The sequence below is a fragment of the Perognathus longimembris genome, unplaced genomic scaffold, assembly GCF_023159225.1.
Source record: "Perognathus longimembris pacificus isolate PPM17 unplaced genomic scaffold, ASM2315922v1 HiC_scaffold_5931, whole genome shotgun sequence".
Classification (NCBI taxonomy): Eukaryota; Metazoa; Chordata; class Mammalia; order Rodentia; family Heteromyidae; genus Perognathus; species Perognathus longimembris.
The window spans coordinates 723,195-741,990 of NW_025961413.1; the positions used below are offsets into that span (position 1 = coordinate 723,195).

Consider the following 18,796-nt stretch of genomic DNA (forward strand, 5'->3'; position numbering starts at 1 on the left):
TCTGTCTCTACTTTGACTACTGAATAGAGGGTTGAAGCAATGAGGAAATGATAAGAGAAAATGTCAGCTCCCCCCAACTCCATGCTCTCATCTACCATATGAAAACACCAAGATTCGCTGTGTAGACTGTGGGTAATAGTATAAATTATATTATGTTTAAGAGTATAATAAGGAAAACACTATGTTGCTTGATGTTACTCTAGAAAACAGAATTAAAGACACAATTTATGCACTGGGTGAGTGAGTTCCAGATATTCGCAGAATGGACCTAGTATTTGTGGGTGCTATTTTCTAAGAACATCTAAATGTCTTCTGATTTCACTTGTTTATGTGTCCACAGATTCTCTTACAGAAGAATGATCTAGGATAATGGGTCTTGTAAATGAATCCGTTTTGATTGAATTTATTCTGGTGGGTTTAATAGACCAGTCTGATTTGCGGATATCCCTGTTCATTCTGTTCCTAGTAATATATTTAGTCACTGCCTTGGGAAATATGCTTTTGATCATTTTATTTACATTGAATTCACACCTTCACACACCAATGTACTTTTTACTCTTTAGTTTGTATCTTGTAGACCTTTGCTATTCTACTTCAAGTATCCCTAAAATGTTGATGAATTTGTTCTGAAAAAGAATGCCATCTCTTAGCAGGATGTATGGCCCAGCTCTACTTTTTTGCTTTCTTTGTCCTTACTGAATGCTACACGCTGACAGCAATGGCTTATGACTACTATGTGGCCATCTGCCATTCACATCTCTACAACACTGCCATGTCCCTTAAAGTGTGTTCCTATCTTGTATTTTCTTCATACTTCGTGGGGTTCACTGACTCCCTGCTTGAAACAGGATTTGTCTTAAGTCTGACTTCTGTGATGCTATGCCATCAATCACTTTTTCTGTGATGTTATGGCAATGCTCAAGCTCTCTGGCACCAGCACCTATGCCACCAAAATAGAGGTTCTCATTGGAGGGACCAAATACATCATTTTGTTCAGTACTGTCATCGTTATCTCTTACGTGTTCATTGTTTTCAGTATCCTCAAAGCCTTTACTACCTGCAGCTCCCACATAACTGCTGTATCTCTGTTTTTCAGATTCTGTGCATTTATGTATCTCAAACCTTCCACTCCTGGGTCTGTGGATGAGGGGAAGTTCTCTGTTATTTACACCATTGTGGTTCCTATGATGAACCCTTTAATCTACAGCTTGAGAAACACAGATGTTAAAGCTGCCCTTGGAATATCCCTCTGAAAGACAATCAGTTGACCAGAAATCCCATGGCTCTGTGCTTTGAAAAGAATAGCATTGAGTTATTCTTTGCTTCAGTTAGCATATTTTCAATGTAAACTTATCTCCTTCTAGTCGTTCTTTAGCTCAAGGCTAGCACTCTACCACTTGAGCCACAGCGCGGATTCTGGCTTTTTCTGTTTATGTGGTACTGAGGAATGGAGCCCAGGACTTCATAGATGCTAGGCAAGCACTCTACCACTAAGCCACATTCCCAGCCTCCATGAGTACATTTCTCATTGAACACTGTTTTCTCTTCCCTCATTTTTCTCCCACTTTCTCTCGTCTCTGACTCCCTGCTCCCCAAATTTTAAAGTTCATTTCAAACATAGGATTTTGTGCATATCTCTGTTGCATTAGTTCACCCTCTGTCCTTTTTTTCACCATTTTGTTATTTCCCTTCCCTAAATCAGATAAATGTAGCTCTATAAGACACAGGGCAACAGAATAAGTAATGAAGAAAATGGCTAAAGGTTTCCTTAAAGCATCATTAATAGTGTTGTAATTTCTCAGTCTAATCCCTTAAAATTCCTCAGCTTGTCTCCTCTGCCTAGTGGAATTCCGTGGCATGGCACAATCGGGTTGACTGGCACTCCCCGGCCAGGCTGATTGTATCCCAGGGAGGCACAGATGGCTCAGGGCACCCATTGCCAAGGGCTAACACAATTACACTGTAAGTTTGTGCACATTTCTCTATGTGTAAATGTCACACGCCAAGCCATCACAGAAAACATGGCTGCCTGGGGCCCCCGGGTAGATGGAGCCCCCGGGAATTTTCCATGGGTTGAGGGTACCTTGCTCCTGCCCTGTCTCCAATTCACTGGCAACAAGCCAGAACTGGAGCCCTGTTTCAGCCTTGAGTGACAAAGCTAAGGGACCGTGCCTAGGCTTTGACTTCAGCAAACGAAAAGAAAGACAAGTTTATTGCCATAAAGTCAGACCAGTGCTAACACCATCTTTGAAGAGCTATTTTAAAACATTTCAAAACATTACATAGTTGTTTTCTTCAGATTTCTTTAGGAGTCTTCCGGAAGCCAGTTTAACAGACCAGGGCGGGAAAGCAGTTCCTCCCAGCAGAGCTGAGAACTCTTGCCCTTGCAGGAGAAGCAGGTCTCTTGTGATGACAATTGTCTGAGGAACACAATGTGCTATGTTTGAAAAGTTGGACTCCAAGATAACCTTGGCAAGTCAGGGCAAAGAACAAGTTCCAATTTGGTATGGCCGCGATAAGGCAAGAATCATAGCAGTATGAGAGGGGTTTTGTAGTTGTCCATTACTTAACAAGTTGAAGCAATTTCCTCATGCAGATATTTGCCTTTGCTCCTAAGAGGGCCATCTGCAGGACTGCCCTCTGTTCTATCTGCTTCCAGAACACCATGCTTATACATGTTCTGGGTTGGGGATATGGCATAGTGGCCAGAGCGCTTGCCTCCTATACTTAAAGTCCTGGGTTCATTTCCCCAGCACCAAATATACAGAAAATGGCCAGAAGTGGCGCTGTGACTCAAGTGGCAGGGTGCTAGCCTTGAGCAAAGAGAAGCCAGGGACAGTGCTCAGGCCCTGAGGCCAAGGCCCAGGACTGGCAAAAAAAAAAAAAAAACACACCATGTTTATACATGTTTTGACATTGTAAGACTAAAACCTTGAAGACGGAATATGAGGATAACTAACACAGTAACTGCCTGACATTTTTCCTCAGATTACCTGTGGTGAGGAAGTTGAACTTTATGACTTTGGGGCACACTGCTGCTTGAGTACGCCATAAATTGATACATATTTACTGTAAGTGACCAGAGTGAACACATCATGTTACTCATTATGTAACCAACTTGAGTTTTGATAGGCGCTCTTTCTTGGGGAAATTCGATATTACAGATCGTAGTGGAGATGAAAGATATTCTAAGTATTTCCTAGCTGTGAGTGTGAGGGAGAAAGAGAGAGATTGATTGACACAGCAGGGTTAATTTTGGAGCAGTACAAGTTAGTGTGTAGCAGGGAATCCATTAGTTATGTAGGTCAACCTCTTCCTATCACAGACATCAGAATCTTGGCATTAAAGTTTGGTGTGAAGGCAAACCTCTGTTTGAAGCCAGAGCTATAGATGTAGAACTCAGTGCCCGAATACCCGTCTAACTTTTCTGTCCTGTTCCTTTTTCTCTATTTTTCTCACGTTATCACTCAATGGAGTAATGAACAGGCTATGGCTCTGAGAGATGGGATACAAAGACAAATCTGATCACTGTTTGCATCTGGGAGAAGCTGGTGGCTGAGGAAGGGTATTTCCAACTAACATTAAAATCTGGATCACCATAACATTAAGCAGCTCAAATTTCTGAGGTGCAAGAGAAGATCCAGAGAGCTTTGCTCCCGGGAGGTCACCAGCATTGTGACCATCTTCTGTTTGCCTCTTGCAGCAAGTGCCTAGGTCTTGAAGTACACTCTTTTCTTACAGCAGAAGGGCGTCAGCTCAGACCTGCAGCCCCCGATCATGACATCGAATGTAAGGCATTCCGCTTCACAGCGCCTGTCCATTTTCATACAGCGCAGTCTTCTATAAGCTCCTTCCCTGGCTGTGTGAAGGAAGCAGTTGGTTATGAGTTACTAGAAAGGGAAGCAAAGTTGTATCACCAGACAACCATGAGAATTACTCTCACATAGGTATCAAAAGATCAGGAATGTGGGCTGGGGATATGGCCTAGTGGCAAGAGTGCTTGCCTTGTATACATGAGGCCCTGGGTTCAATTCCCCAGCACCAAATAAACAGAAAATGGCCAGAAGTGGCACTGTGGCTCAAGTGGCAGAGTGCTAGCCTTGAGCAAAAAGAAGCCAGGGATAGTGCTCAGGTCCTGAGTTCAAGCCCCAGGACTGGCCAAAAAAAAAAAAAAAAAAAAATCAGGAATGTATGTATTACCTGAATACATTGGTCTGAGCTCTAACCTCCACTAAAATAAATGCAATATCATTACTAATTAGGAAAAATTAAAATCTTTTCATTCCCAAAAAAATGAATCATGCATTTTCTATGCAAACACGTATAATTAGGGTTATGATATACTAATAGAATAATTCTTGCGATTACACTGGCTGCATACTTTTTAACTTGAATAAACAATCTATTCCAAAAACTATTTCTAAGCCAGGTACTCGTGGTTCACCTGTAATCCTAGCTACTCAGGAGGCTGAGATCTAAGGATCACCATTCAAAGACAGCCAAGGCAGGAAAGTCTGTGAGACTCTTATCTCCAATAAACTGCTCAGAAAAAACATGAAGAGGGCTGGGGATATGGCCTAGTGGCAAGAGCACTTGCCTCATATACTTGAAGCCCTGGGTTCGATTCCCCAGCACCACATATACAGAAAGTGGCCAGAAGTGGCGCTGTGACTCAAGTGGCAGAGTGCTAGCCTTGAGCAAAAAGAAGCCAGTAACAGTGCTCAGACCCTGAGTCCAAGGCCCAGGACTGGCAAAAAAACAACAACAACAACAACAAAAAAAAACAACAGAAAAATCATGAAGAGGGTCTGTGGCTCAGTTGGGAGAGCACTAGCCTTGAGCTGAAGAGCTCAGGGGCAGCACCCAGGCCCAGAGTTCAAGCCCCACGATGGACAAAACGGATTCCAAATTTAGTGTCTGATATAGAGAAAAATGTAATTCTATGAAATTTCTATTACAGGCAGATAAGTGATAGATCATGCACATTGCACTATGTTTGTGGAGTTTTATATACAAAGCAATGATAAATGCATGCTAGTCTTCCCCATGTTATTCTGCAAAGTCATGGCCTACATCTTCTGAGCCAGCCTGTCAAGCACCCTACCAAAGGGCTATGTGCAGCCGCAGGGCTGACACCAGATGGAGCCCCAGCAGGGCTCGGTGAGGAGTTCCTCACACAACACATGCAATTCACTGTTTTTTTTGACTCTCACATTTCAGTCCCATTTCAGTCGCTCTTCAGTTTCCTTACCATGCCACGTTAGTTTCTTTCTTCTTTCTTCTAACAAACGGCTCTGTTAGTCTTCACCATGGTCATATTATCATTCCCATTTAGAGAGGAAATTGCAGCCCAAAGTTCAGCTTGTGAGGATCAGAACTTCTGCCGAGGCAGCCAGCAGCGAAAAGGGAATCCTGAATGAGGGGGGTGAGGATTAAAGAAAAGGAAAAATACAAGACAAGAGAAAAAAGACAAAAGAAAAAAGACAAGAGGCAAAGAAGGGTACGGGAGGTCTGCATCTTGAGATTGAAACTCAAGACTGCAGCCAAGTTTATTCTTAATTTCCAGCTTATATGCAGTTTTGGAACCAGGGAATAGCATAGGGTTGTTAAAATTCAAGAACACAAAGAGGCTTTGAAGTTTGCAATATTTGATTACAGTAAACACAGGATAAGGTTGATTAACATAGGAATCTACTCCAGTGGACATAGCAAGGTGCAGACACAGTAAAGCAATTAAAGATAGTGGCTGTGGGGCTGGGGATATGGCCTAGTGGCAAGAGAGCTTGCCTTGTATACATGAGGCCCTGGGTTCGATTCCCCAGCACCACATATACAGAAAACGGCCAGAAGTGGCGCTGTGGCTCAGGTGGCAGAGTGCTAGCCTTGAGCAAATGGAAGCCAGGGACAGTGCTCAGGCCCTGAGTCCAAGGCCCAGGACTGGCCAAAAAAAAAAAAAAAATAGATAGTGGCTGTGAACAAATGTCCTTGCATCTAGCATATTATGGAGGTAACAGCACAGCCAGAGGTGAGAATGAATTTAGCTGTAAGTTTGGCTCCTTAGCTGCTAGCTAGGTTCCCTACAAGAATTAAGATTCCAACCCACGTGGTTTGCCCTGCTATCAATCATCAGATGTAGTCCCTGTTTGAGCCTCTGGGATCATCAGGGCAGTGGCAACCATAACGAGTGGTCCACTGTTGGTTCTTACTGGGTTCCTATGAAACGCAGTTGCTCAGTTTTGAAGAAAGCATGTGATTCAACATCTACTTCTCCACATAATCTGTAGTCCTGTAAGGAACGGGTGGAGAAGACAGCCCCAAATGTCTTCCTCTTACCTTAATCCACTGTCTACCATCTATGGAAAGAGTCTATAGACAGATATTTAGTCCCTGATGTTATAAGTGAGGGCTTGAAGTATGCAGACACCCTTCTCTGGATGTTCTTTAGTGCTTTTTCCTTGCTTTCAAAAGGTCACTGTGAATACCACTACTCAGGACAACTTTCTGGAACTCTTAGGTAGAACCAAACTCTCATTTCTGTGGCTTTTATTTATGCTTTGTATCTTCTATGAAATTTATGCTGCATTAGAGAATTGGTGTATTGTTTTACATATTCATACCTTTAAAAGTTACTGAATGGGTTTTCTCATAGAATCTATTTTTCTCTCACCAGCAGAAATTATAGGATAATTAACTTGAAGCAATTAGAGGCAAAGAGTTGAAAAGTGTGTGGGCTAGCAGGGCAGAGGTTAAATAAGTAGCGTTTATGAGAGTGCAAGGCCAAGAAAAACGCTGCCTTCCAGCCTGGAATACGCTATTTTCTGTCTCTGCCTAGACTTCTCCTGTTTTGTTTTGTTTTGTTTTGTTTTGTTTTTTGCTGAATGTCCATTTCAAGAACCATTGCTCCCATATAGCCCTTTTCTTTCTACCTCCAGATTTTACACATAGTTTACACCCCTTAGAGTTTCATTCGGTATTTGTTAACTGGTGCCTAGCAAAATTACTTAAATATTGCAATATGTAAAGATGAATTTTCTCAAATAAATACTGAACTCCATAGAGACAAGCAATTTGCCTACTATAATTTTTCCCCCATTTATTTCTCATACCCGTGCTTTTCAACAGGAGTTGCTACTTGATTTACTGTTGAAAGCTGTCTCTAAAAACTCACAACCAGTTCTGTCACTGAAGGAAAATCATTATCAAAGTTGGTGCAAAGCTAAGATATTTTATGGATCACATTATAAGCCAATGTTTTCCTATATTTGAAGCATCTAACTGGAGGTTCCTTTACTTATGATCAGGGAGATTCCAGCAATAGCATTCTCCTGTGGATACTTTTGTGGGTGAGTTGCACATAAACACTGTATGTTGAATTTTCCAAGAAGCCTTCTGGAAAGCCATTTCCTAAAACTCGGCACAAGAGCATTTCCTGCACTTCCCTCTTGGAAAGAAAAAGCCAAATCACAATCACAGCACACATTTCAAAAGACATATTGTTCCCACTCATTTTCTTTTGTTGTCATTATTGTTGTTTTTTAATTAGAAGTTTATTATCTTCAAGTACTTGTACAAAGGGCTTACAAGCAATAGGTTAGTTCATGAGTACAGTGTATCTTGATTGATATCACCCGTCTCTTCATTGTCCTCTATCTGGCCCAACCACACCCCTCCATTCAGTTTTCCTAGTTTTGTAGAGTGTGCAATGAATATCATGGCTGAATTCTCCCTGCTTCTTCTCTTCATTTGTTTATCCCCCCTTCTTGGCCTCCCCATGCACGTACCTGAAGAACCAGCTTCCTGGTATTGATTTGGTTAGAATATAAGTTAGTTGTTCACAAGTGTTATGCCATTTGACTTCTCCCCTTTATACATCATACTTCAGTTCATAGGCTGGTGTCCATGTGCATACGACCTTGTATATGTTTACACAAATATTTATCGTTGGATCTAACTTTCACATAATAGTCTCACAGACTTTTTACTTGGGTTGGCTCTGAACCGTGATCCTCAGATCTTTGCCTCCTGAACGACTGTGATTACAGGTGTGATCTACCACACTGGAGACCATGCTTTCTTGATCCATTCAGTCCCTGAAAGGCATGTTGGCTGTTTTCATACCTTTCACCCTTTTGTGAATAGTGCAGCAATGAACATGGTTGTGCAAGTGGCTTTCCCCTATCCTGAATTTTATTCTTTTGGATAAATGGTGAATTTAGGGTAGATGTCTTAGGTTTTTTAAGGAATCTCGAAATGCCTTTACAAAATGTTGTAACTAAAGGAGATGAATTTTCAAGTAATGAGAAATTAGTATATTTTTTCATGTATGTGTGTGTGTGTGTACATAAATCTGAGTATCTCTGCGAGCTTCATAGGAAAGAAGAGGGAATTAGATGGGAAAGACTTAGAAGGAGAAGAGGGAGGAATGAAAGAGTCAGGGAGGGCCAGTGTGTGATGAGATAAGCATCCACAGAGGAACTGCTCCATCTGTAACCCTCTGACTCAAGATGTGGCAGGAGGTCAGACAGTACCACAACACAACCATGACCTTCACGTCTGAACGACTCTGAGATACATACAGGAGATGCCTATAAAAGAATCTTTAACATGTATAATTTAAAAAAAACCAACAAACAAGCAGTGTAATAGAATGAGCAGAAGATATCTCAGCTTCACGATGCTCCTCAGCCAGCAGCATTATACTTTATGTGGAGACCTGGGCAGGACAAACATCCACAAGCAGGTAATTTCACAGCTATGAACACCTAAGATCAGGTTCTCACTTCCCTGAGGTACATAAATGAAAGAAATAGTCTAGGTTGCATGAGAGCTACATTTTAGATATGTCTTGAAAAGCAGTTGACTGCCTATAAGATAATAGATTCAACTTAAAAGTTGAATCAGGGGCTGGGGATATAGCCTAGTGGCAAGAGTGCCTGCCTCGGACACAGGAGGCCCTAGGTTCGATTCCCCAGCACCACATATACAGAAAACGGCCAGAAGCGGCGCTGTGGCTCAAGTGGCAGAGTGCTAGCCTTGAGCGGGAAGAAGCCAGGGACAGTGCTCAGGCCCTGAGTCCAAGGCCCAGGACTGGCCAAAAAAATAAATAAATAAATAAAAGTTGAATCAGAGATCAAGAGTGAAGAGTTCCCACATTAGTTCCACAAGAATAATCTAAATGGCCGACGAAAAACTGAAGATGAAAATCGAGAGCCATGAGAAATTCCTGTCAACAGTCATGGCTGGAATCGCAAGAAGGGAGGAGATGTGCTTGTAAGTGGCAGTTCTGGCGGGAGTTGACTCCTGTGGGCGATGATGGGCCCCCGGGGGACATAACCTGAGTCCGTCCTTTCTCTCTTTTAACCACTTTACCATCAGACATTTTATTGACTGCTTGAGGAGAACTGCACATCACACTGCTCACACCAGTACAGGTGATCAATAAAGTGGATGTCTGCAATGTGCTGGCTGAGGTTCTCAAAAATCACCGTCTTATAGTCACAGTATTTACAAATATAGGGATCCTCGTTGTGTCGTTTGGCATGCTCAATCAGAAGCATGTTCATAGAGAAACTTTCCTTGCATATTCGACATACATTTGAATCAGTACATTTATGCTTCAGGATCAGATGCTGTTTTAAATCAGAAAAATATTTACTGTCGAAATCACAAGGTTCACATTTATAGAGACCACTGCTATTAGCTCTTATCAAAGGCCATTTCTGCTGGGCAGTCACATTCAAAGCCTGGCTTTTGTCAATAACTTTACAGAGTTTTGCCGGTGGTTCTTCATCAATTTGATCTGGGAGGCTTTCAGAGAAATTGTTTTCTGTCTCTATGTCATAATCCTCAGATACTGCATGCACTTCTACAGCAACAGGAAACTCTTCTGCAGAGTGAACTTCTACAGGACTCTCCTCTTGGGTTTGCTGGTGGAATGATTCAGGTGAGTCACATTCTTCATCACAAATTCCAGATTTTTCTGCAGGAAAGGTCTAGGATTCTAAGCATAGGACCAGGAACCAGGTAGTTCTGATGTCTGTTTCTGGCCTTGATTCCATCTGCAAATTTTGGCAAGTCATTTGATGTCTCAGTATGTGAATCGTCATCTTTGTTGTCAAAATGTTTTAAGTCTTGCTGTCTCATCGAGCAGACGCTATAACAATGATCAGAAAAAATTCCATTGAATCCATCTGCAACTCTGCTTACTCCAGAGGAATCTGAATAAGGAGAAGGGTGTATAAAGTTTTCCTTTTAATTTTTTTTAGGATACTCATTCATATCTTTTCAACCTGGTATAATTCTTAATACTTCAGTGAGGAAAAATGAATTACAAAAAGTTCCACAGATGGTAATAAAATGCCTCACCGCACCACGGGCTCCGCCCGCCCAGGCGCAGTTCCTCCGTGGTGGTGGCGGCTTCCGGTGCCCCAGCGCGCGGGCCCCAGGGGCCTCGCAGAGGTGGGCGACTTGGCTCCTGCCTTCCCGCTGCCTTGGGCCTCCCGCTGGCTGGTGCCTTGGCCTCCGGCACTCCTCACACCAGCCCCCCCCCCCCCCCCAAGCCGCTAGGCGCAGGCTGCATAAGCTGAGCTGGTTTCGCTGACGCTACGCCCTTATCCGTGCCTGCGCCATGCACCTCTGCTAACCGGGAGATCAGCCGGGACGCTGCGTGGAGGGGGGGGGAGCGGGGGGAGCAGACTTTGGAGGCCCGACCAGGCCAAGTGCCGGCCCCGGTGACACCGCCAGCCTGCAGCCCCGGAGTCAGAGTGTTTGTTTTTGTTTTTATTATTGCCTTGTCTTTGCAGTATGCATTTGGGTAGAATTATAAGCAAGAATAGTACCAACTTCTGCTCTCTATTTCATTCTTGCATAGGCCAAAAGACTATGTGTCAGGCAGACAAACTACAGGACTACAAAAATACCTACTAGACATGACAGTATGTTTGCTAGAACAAAATAAGAGGGATATCATGTAACATCGAGAAGAGGGTCTGGGAATATGGCCTAGTGGTAAAGAGCTCACCTCATATACATGAAGCCCTGGGTTCGATTCCTCAGCACCACATATATAGGGGAAAAAACCAGAAGTGGCGCTGTGGCTCAAGAAGCAGAGTGCTAGCCTTGAGCAAAAAGAAGCCAGGGACAGTGCTCAGGCCCTGAGTCCAAGCCCCACGCCTGGTAACAAAAACAAAACAAATAAAGTCAAATTGAGAAGATTCTTGGATATGTCATTAAGAATTTTAGACTCAATTCCTGTTTAGACCTAGTAATAAGCACATTCTCAGTAAATTGTTTGTCTCAACTTGCATATTTGTCCCAAGGACATTTTATAAATACTCTTCTACATTTTTAAATTTGTTTACTGATCAAAACAAGTGAATTATGACATTCAGGTAATAATAGCACCTACCTATAAGGATCTTTTGAAGGTTAAATGACAAGGTGCACATACAGATACAAGAGTACCTGAAACACTGATGGAAATTTATTAGGAGCATTTGTAATATTTCCAAGAAGATTTGCAGTTATCTGAGAATATTTCCTTCCATTCTGTCTACAACGTGCTCTCCTCCTGTAAAACAGATATCCACAAAGTAAAGGTTGTGGCTGACGCCTGTAATCCCAGCTACTTCGGGGGCTGAGATCTGAGGACCAACCAGGGGAAGGAAGTATGTGAGACTCTTATCTCCAATTAATCACAGAAAAAGCCAGAAGTGGAGCTGTGGCTCCAGTGGTAGAGTGCTATCTTTGAACAAATAAAGGAGACCAGGGACAGCACCCAGGCCCAGAGTTCAAAACCCAAGACTGGCACAAAAGCAGGGTGTGTGGGGAGGCTGTAGCTACTCATTATGAATCATTTTTCTGTAATAATGAGTTCTCCTTGAAGTATCTTCACGCCTTCAGAGGATTCTGTGTGAACCAGAGGCAAGCAGACCCCATGGGCCACATCAGATTGAGGTTGTGAGAATCAGATATGCTTGCGTGTCCTGTGACCACTCTGATTAGCTGGCACACAGGGAGCCTGAAGCTCTGGGCTATAATCGAATGGGAAAAGCCAATGGAGTCCAGTCCCAATGGCCAGGATTATGTTCCCATGATAAAGATATTTCTATGTAATTGGAAAAATCCAAATACGATTCTGTCAGCGAGGGGAAGACAGTACAGATGGGTGTTAGTGGGCTGTGTTTCAGTCCATTTTTTTCAACTACTGCTTTCCTTCTTTGCCTCATCAGACATACATAGTGTGGGCAGAGTTCCCAAGAAGAACATACATTTAACCAATGGAACTCACCTCCTGGAAATTCCTGGGAATACTCAAGTCAGGCCTCACATCCTAAAATTCAGAGCACAGCAAATTTTAGCAAAGATTACCAATGCAAGAAAATGGCATATGAACAATATGCTCACAAGGATCCAATGTGGTTGTAGGGGAGGAATAGAAAGAAACAACTGGGGGCTGGGGATATAGCCTAGTGGCAAGAGTGCCTGCCCCGGCCCGCGGGGTTTCATCAACAGGAGCCCGAGGGGGAATTGACCTGAATGAGAGACAAACCAGACACAAGGAGGGAGACCAAGACAGGATTCTGATCAAGGTCTCAAACTTTATTTTTGCACGGCAGCTTATATAGTAATCAGCAAAGGGTAACTCACATAGACAGGGTCATTAGGTTGCTAGGTTACAGAACCATGTGATGGTCTTTCTCAGAACAGGGACTGAGTAAAGTTTACAAGGTTGTTAATTAAAACTAGACAAGATGTTAGGCTTAACAGGCAAGGTTGTAAAAGCATCAAACATTCTTATCAGCTAAGACTTATAGTGTCTTCTTGTTAGAGCATGACAAACAGTGCCAGATTTTCTTATCAGTTAAGTTTTATAGTTTCTTTATGTTACATCCTGACAGCCATTTTGGCTCCCGGCAAGTGCCTGCCTCGGATACACGAGGCCCTAGCTTCGATTCCCCAGCACCACATATACAGAAAATGGCCAGAAGCGGCGCTGTGGCTCAAGTGGCAGAGTGCTAGCCTTGAGCGGGAAGAAGCCAGGGACAGTGCTCAGGCCCTGAGTCCAAGGCCCAGGACTGGCCAAAAAAAAAAAAAAAAAGAAAGAAAGAAACAACTGCACACGCCTCCGATCATACAAAATAATATATGGATCAAAATTAACTCCAGGCAATGAAAACAAGAGTTTTTTTTTTTCTTTTTTGCTGTTTTTGTTTTCTTTGCTTTTTGTTCTGTTGGTTCATTTACTTGTCTTTAGGAAGGGAAGGAGGAGCCACAGAAATGGAGGGATAAAGTGTGGAAAAATGCAGCAGTGGTCCTCACTGGACACTATGTTGATAATGAAGTGTACAGCTTGTGGGTGGGGATGGGAAGGAAACACAGGGAGAGAGCAAGGAAGGGGTGACATTGTCCCAAAAGAAATGCACTATCTACCTGACTTATGTAATGGTAACCTCTTTATAATAGCAATAAAACTTAAAAAAATGTTGGACTGGAATTCTGAGTCCATTGAGCTACAGGCACTCAACCTTCTCAGAAGGACTGCTGAGTTTGAAATTACACGAACCACAAACGGCCCCACCAGGAGCACAGTCCAGATGGCCCCAAACTGTCACAGCAAGATGTTTACTTATTGGTTTAGTGTTCCTCACAGAGTACATACACACCCAGACATGGGTCTCTACCCCATGCTGTACCCTGTGCCCCTCTTCCTTCTTGGCAGATTTCCAGAGTCAGAAAATTAAATTGCCGGTTGGCGCCCATTGAGGATTCTGGGCTTTGCGTGGCAGAGCTTGGAAACACACTCACCACATCTGACAAGCCTCACTGATCAAGATGCCATTCACGTTACAAACACAAGATCATTCGTCTGGAGGAAGTGTCGCTGGCCTCTCCCCAGGGCTATGGTGTGGACACCCAGTGCCCACATCTCTTGCCATGAAGACTTTCCTCCTTCTCTTAGCTGTGTTCCTGCTTCTGGCCCCAGGGAAACGCGGATCCTCACCGCGAAGGCGATCAGGGGGTGGCACTCGCTGTGCAGGTACTGGGCGCCTTTGGGGCTGAGACACAGAGGCCCCTTTGCTCTGGTTGTGGTGTGGGGAGCGCTTGCTGCAGAAGGCACTGAGTTCTTCAATCACAGGACTTTGTGAAAATATCATATCATTACTCATTGCAACAGTTCAGGTTATGTAGAGAACATTTCTTTGTGTTGAGAGTTCCTTGGGAGTGAGCCTTGTCCTTTATATATTACAGACAAACTATCATTTATAGACATCTGCTGTTGAGACAAAGTTGAGTGTTCCAACACCATCATAGGCTACCTCTTCTCTCCACAGAAGAACTGTGAGTAAGGTCAGGAAGCAAAGGCCCCTAAGGTCACCTTGTCATCCAGTGACAATGCCAGGGCTGTAGCTTGCGTGCTCAGCTTTATTCTAGTTCCTTCTCTTACAGTTTTCCCTGTTCTCCTCTGCATACACCCAGGCTTTCCTGTGATCTCATTAAGATCCTGTGATCCTCTGCACTGGCCTTTGTAGTGTCTTCCTGTTCCTGCTTCCCCACACTGGGCTTGCCAGTCATGTTCTGCCTCTGTTCTTTCCTCCATGTTTAGCAGGAGTGGCTGCTCAGTAAGTGCTGAGGAGGCAGGCAGGCCACCAGGGGTGCGCAGAGGCAACTGGGCTGCACTGTGAATAAGAAAGGATCTTACAGGAGGAGGTTACCCACATGAGGTGCTCCCCAGCAACCATTTCTGTGCTGATCATGACAAAGCTGGTTTGTTGTTTTATTGAAATACCTTTACATCATCTTGAGAAATGCATACCCTTCCCTTCAAAGAACAGAAAGCACAGTTGAGGTGATTCTTAGCATGTTCCCTGAGATTCTAAACGTGAGGCTTGACACGTGCTCTGGGAAAGTATTTCCAGACCAGCAAAACTCATGTGACATAACAGATAGAAATGTACTTCTCATATAAGCAAACACACACACAGTGGCACAAACACTCATTAACGTACAGATAAAATCCTTAAAAATTCTTAGTGTTCACAAATAATCAACACGATTGTTCTTATGAAGTCTATACCTACAAGACCTTTTCAACTTATGGTTTTAGTCTTTCAAATTTTGTGTTCCTTCTGGTTTTTCTGTTTTAATCATGGGATTGCTCTTCCCTCTGTCCCTCCTCCCTCCCTCTCTTCTTTGTCCCACTCCTCTCTCTTTCTTTTTGTTGGTTGTGGGGCTTGAACTTGTGGAGCTGGGGTGCTCAAGGCTAGAGCTCTAACACTTTGAGTCACAGAACCTCTTCTGGTTTTCTGGTGCTTGATTGGAGATAAGAGTCTCAGAACTTCCTGCTCAGACTGGCTTTCAACCAGGATCCTCAGATCTCAGGCTCCTGAGTAGCTAGATGTACAGGGGTGAGGCACCAGTGCTTGGTTGTCATGTGCTAGTCTCTCTGTTCTTTTTTGAGAGCTCTGTGTTGGAAGTGTACTGACTTGTACCTGGATTGCATAGCAAAGTGACTAGACACAAGAATCAAGGTCATCATATGGGTTTGTTCCTAATGCACTTGCTTTCTAACATATAGTGGATACTCAACAAATATCTGATAAACCAAACTGCCTTTCCATCTCTATTCTCTCTACACTTCGGTACAGCCTTATTATTATGTTGAAGCAGTTAAGGAGTTGTCACTTAATAAAGGAATTTATTAATATGATGTAGCTTGATCAATATCACCTCTTTCAACATTCTCACCGATCCCTCTCCTGCCCATGGTCATGTTCATTTTATTTTATTTTATTTTATTTTATTTTATTTTATTTTATTATTTGCCAGACCTGGGGCTTGAATCAGGGCCTGGCCACTGTCCCTGAGCTTCTTTTGCTCAAGGCTAGCACTCTACCACTTGAGCCATAGAGCCACTTCCAGTTTCTTCTGTGTATGTTTTACTGAGGAATCAAACCAAGAGCTTCATGCTTGCCAGACAAGCACTCTGCCACTAGGCTGGCCACATTCCCAGCTCAGTCTTGCTAATTTTGTAATATACATTAGATTCCCAACTGCATTCCCTTCCCCCCCCCCCAGTGCCTCTTTTTTTCTATTGCATTTGCAACATCAGACTTGTCCTTAAAGCTGCCCCTTGCTACCCGGCCTGAAGTATTATTTACTGGGCTACAGGAGATGGATCACAGCTGCACACATGGAGGGGGAACCTCTGAATTCACAAGGGATAGTCGTGCTTCACATTACATATTCTGTTGTAAACTTTCAGACCTGCCTGTTTTACCCCAAACTTGTACATTAGCAGTTGCTAAAAATATAAGAAGGATCTCCTATGCTCTTAAATACCCATGACATTTCTACTCTTTCCTTAACATGTGAGGTTCTGAATTCTTAGGAAAAGATGGGAAGATATTTCCACTGGTGTAAAGCAGTGTGTCTGTTCTCCTAGGCATCATTGCCAGGAGCTCCTTCCAGTTATTAGACAAATCGGGGGGCTGTTTCCAATGCTTGCAAATCTCTTTAGTCCAGCACCAAAGTCATACTGAGGCCCCACCAGTACAGACAGGCAGAGAGGCCTGGAAAAGGGAGTTTGCGGGCCAGACTTCTATCATCTGGAAGCTCCCAATCCACTGCCCCAACACTCTAGGTCCCTTGGGCTGCACTCTATGCTTAGAAGCTCCACCCAAATCCATGGGTTCCGTCTGCCTTTTAAACATCTAGTCAGCTAAAGCAGAACTTGGACGTAGGTATGATTTACAGCACTGTTGCCCTCATAGTCAGAGACCTTCCAAATTTCTGGGAAGACCTCCCCTTCCCCTTTCATGGCACAGGTGAGAGGGGCTGTTCACTCCTGACATCCTACCAGGCACCTGTTAGGTCCTCTCCCTGAGGGCTCCATGTATGTTAGGTTTTTAAAGTAGGTAGCCAGTAAAGGAGAACCACGTGGTATTCAGGCAGGAAAGAAAGTTTATTATTATTGGCCTGTGGCCAAGATGATCCATGGCCGGATTGAAGGGAGAGAGAGAAAGCGACCCCCACCCAGCCCTGCCTTATATCTAGGGCAGGGGCAAGGGGTATGGCCAGGTGGATTAGGATGTGACCTCAGGGAAAGGGGAGGTAACTGCCTCCAGGTCTTCAGGTTACCCAAGTAACTGGGTGGAGACTTAATGAGGTGGGCGCATCTGCATGGAACCCTCAGGTAGAGGACCTAACAACCCCAGGCCTGCACTGTTACCTGAGCTCCTCCACACACAATGTTGTTACCTGGTAGAACTTGGAAAAGAATGAAGACAAGGAGGACAGCAGGCTTCATGTTTGGAGAACGGAAAAGCTTATTTGAAGGGGACAGAGAAAGCTCCTGTGTGTGGCTGTCTAGAATGAGTGGAATGTCTTTCTCTGGGCAGAGAGAGTCCCTCTGCACCTCTTTAAGGGACACTGGGGACAGAGGTGCTCAGTGTGCTGAACAGCCTTGGGTGAGAACTGAGAGTGCTTGCTGGCCTGAACCCTCAGGGCCTTGGGAAGATGTGGTCACATAGTTCTGACCATAGAACTGTGTGCAGTAGAAACACAATCTACACACACTTCGGCAGCAGGTGAGATCATGTAGTAAATTACAAGCACTTGGGTTATAATGAGCAATGGTTTTAGATAGTGTTTCTGTCCCCAGGGTCGCAGTGGGAGCTCTGTTCTGTCTGAGCAGCATGCAATTTGATGGCACTTCTGTGAATGAGGATTTGAGTCTGAAGCATGAGGAGCAGGAGACAAAGGCAATGTTTATGTGTAAAGGGGCGTGCCCACAGGAGCAGAAAGTGAAATTGATCTTGGGGACAGAGACCCGGCCAGGAATATTAGAACAGTCCATGGAGCCTCAGTGTTCCCACTGCAGGGCTCATGTTATTCTGTAGAAGAACACAGTGTCTTTTTTAAACCTACCGTGAAAATGTTCATTCTCCTTGTAAATGAGTACCAGCCCCAAAGTTTACCAAATGGACTCTTATGCTTTAAATGGATGTTTCGAGCAGAATAATTAGGTAATGCTTAGAATACTTAGATATTTCTTAAGGATAAACATTTAAGTTTTTTTTTTCTCCTTGGAGATCATGGATCTGAAGCTCAGGGCCTGAGCACTGTCCCTGAGCTTTTGAGATCAAGGCTAGTGTTCTACCACTTTCAGCCACAGCTCCACTTCTATTTTCTGGAGGTTAATTGGAGATGAGTTCCCAAAAATAATTGGGGTCCTTATTGTCCCTCCTTGTTCCCCTAGATGTTTGTGTTGCTTGTGTGTAACCACTTTTGTTAGGAGGGGCCCTAATCAATTTCACGGTTTCCTGTTATTACTGAGTACTGGCTCTGCGTCTGTAAATCCGCTGGCTTCTATGTAAAAGACCGTGTGTGGTTTTCCCAGCCTAAACCCTGCTGAAAGAAGGCTGGCCTTGCACTATGCTGCTCGCCCTGTGCAGTGTGGCCCTGAGATAGTAAAGGCTCCTCGCCCTGCTTTTCTGAGTCGGTGGTGGTGTTTACTGGATTAGAGGACATATCAGCCTAGTCCTGAGTAGGAAGGAAAGGGGCCAGAGTGGGAGGAGAGGAGCTGATGAGGAAGGGCTTTGGAGAGGGCAAGAGCAAGTAACAGGCAGGGGGCTGAAATAGGCTGTATGAGAGAGAGGGCTGGAGGAGGAGGGGAAGGAGGAGGAGGGTGGCAGGGAGGAGAAGATTGGTGGGGGTGGGGGGTCCTGCATCCTCGGAGGCCAAGGGTGAAGGAGGGGGACTGAGGTCAGCTTCTCCCACCCCCGTAAGGGGTAAG

General features: G+C 44.1%; 2 pseudogenes; one reads left to right on the forward strand and one right to left on the reverse strand.

Annotated features, from left to right (window-relative positions):
- The first annotated feature begins 369 nt into the window (after positions 1–369).
- LOC125345577 lies at positions 370–1,253 on the forward strand (annotated as a pseudogene).
- An 8,127-nt stretch (positions 1,254–9,380) lies between these two features.
- On the reverse strand, positions 9,381–10,278 carry LOC125345591 (annotated as a pseudogene).
- Positions 10,279–18,796: the final 8,518 nt, after the last annotated feature.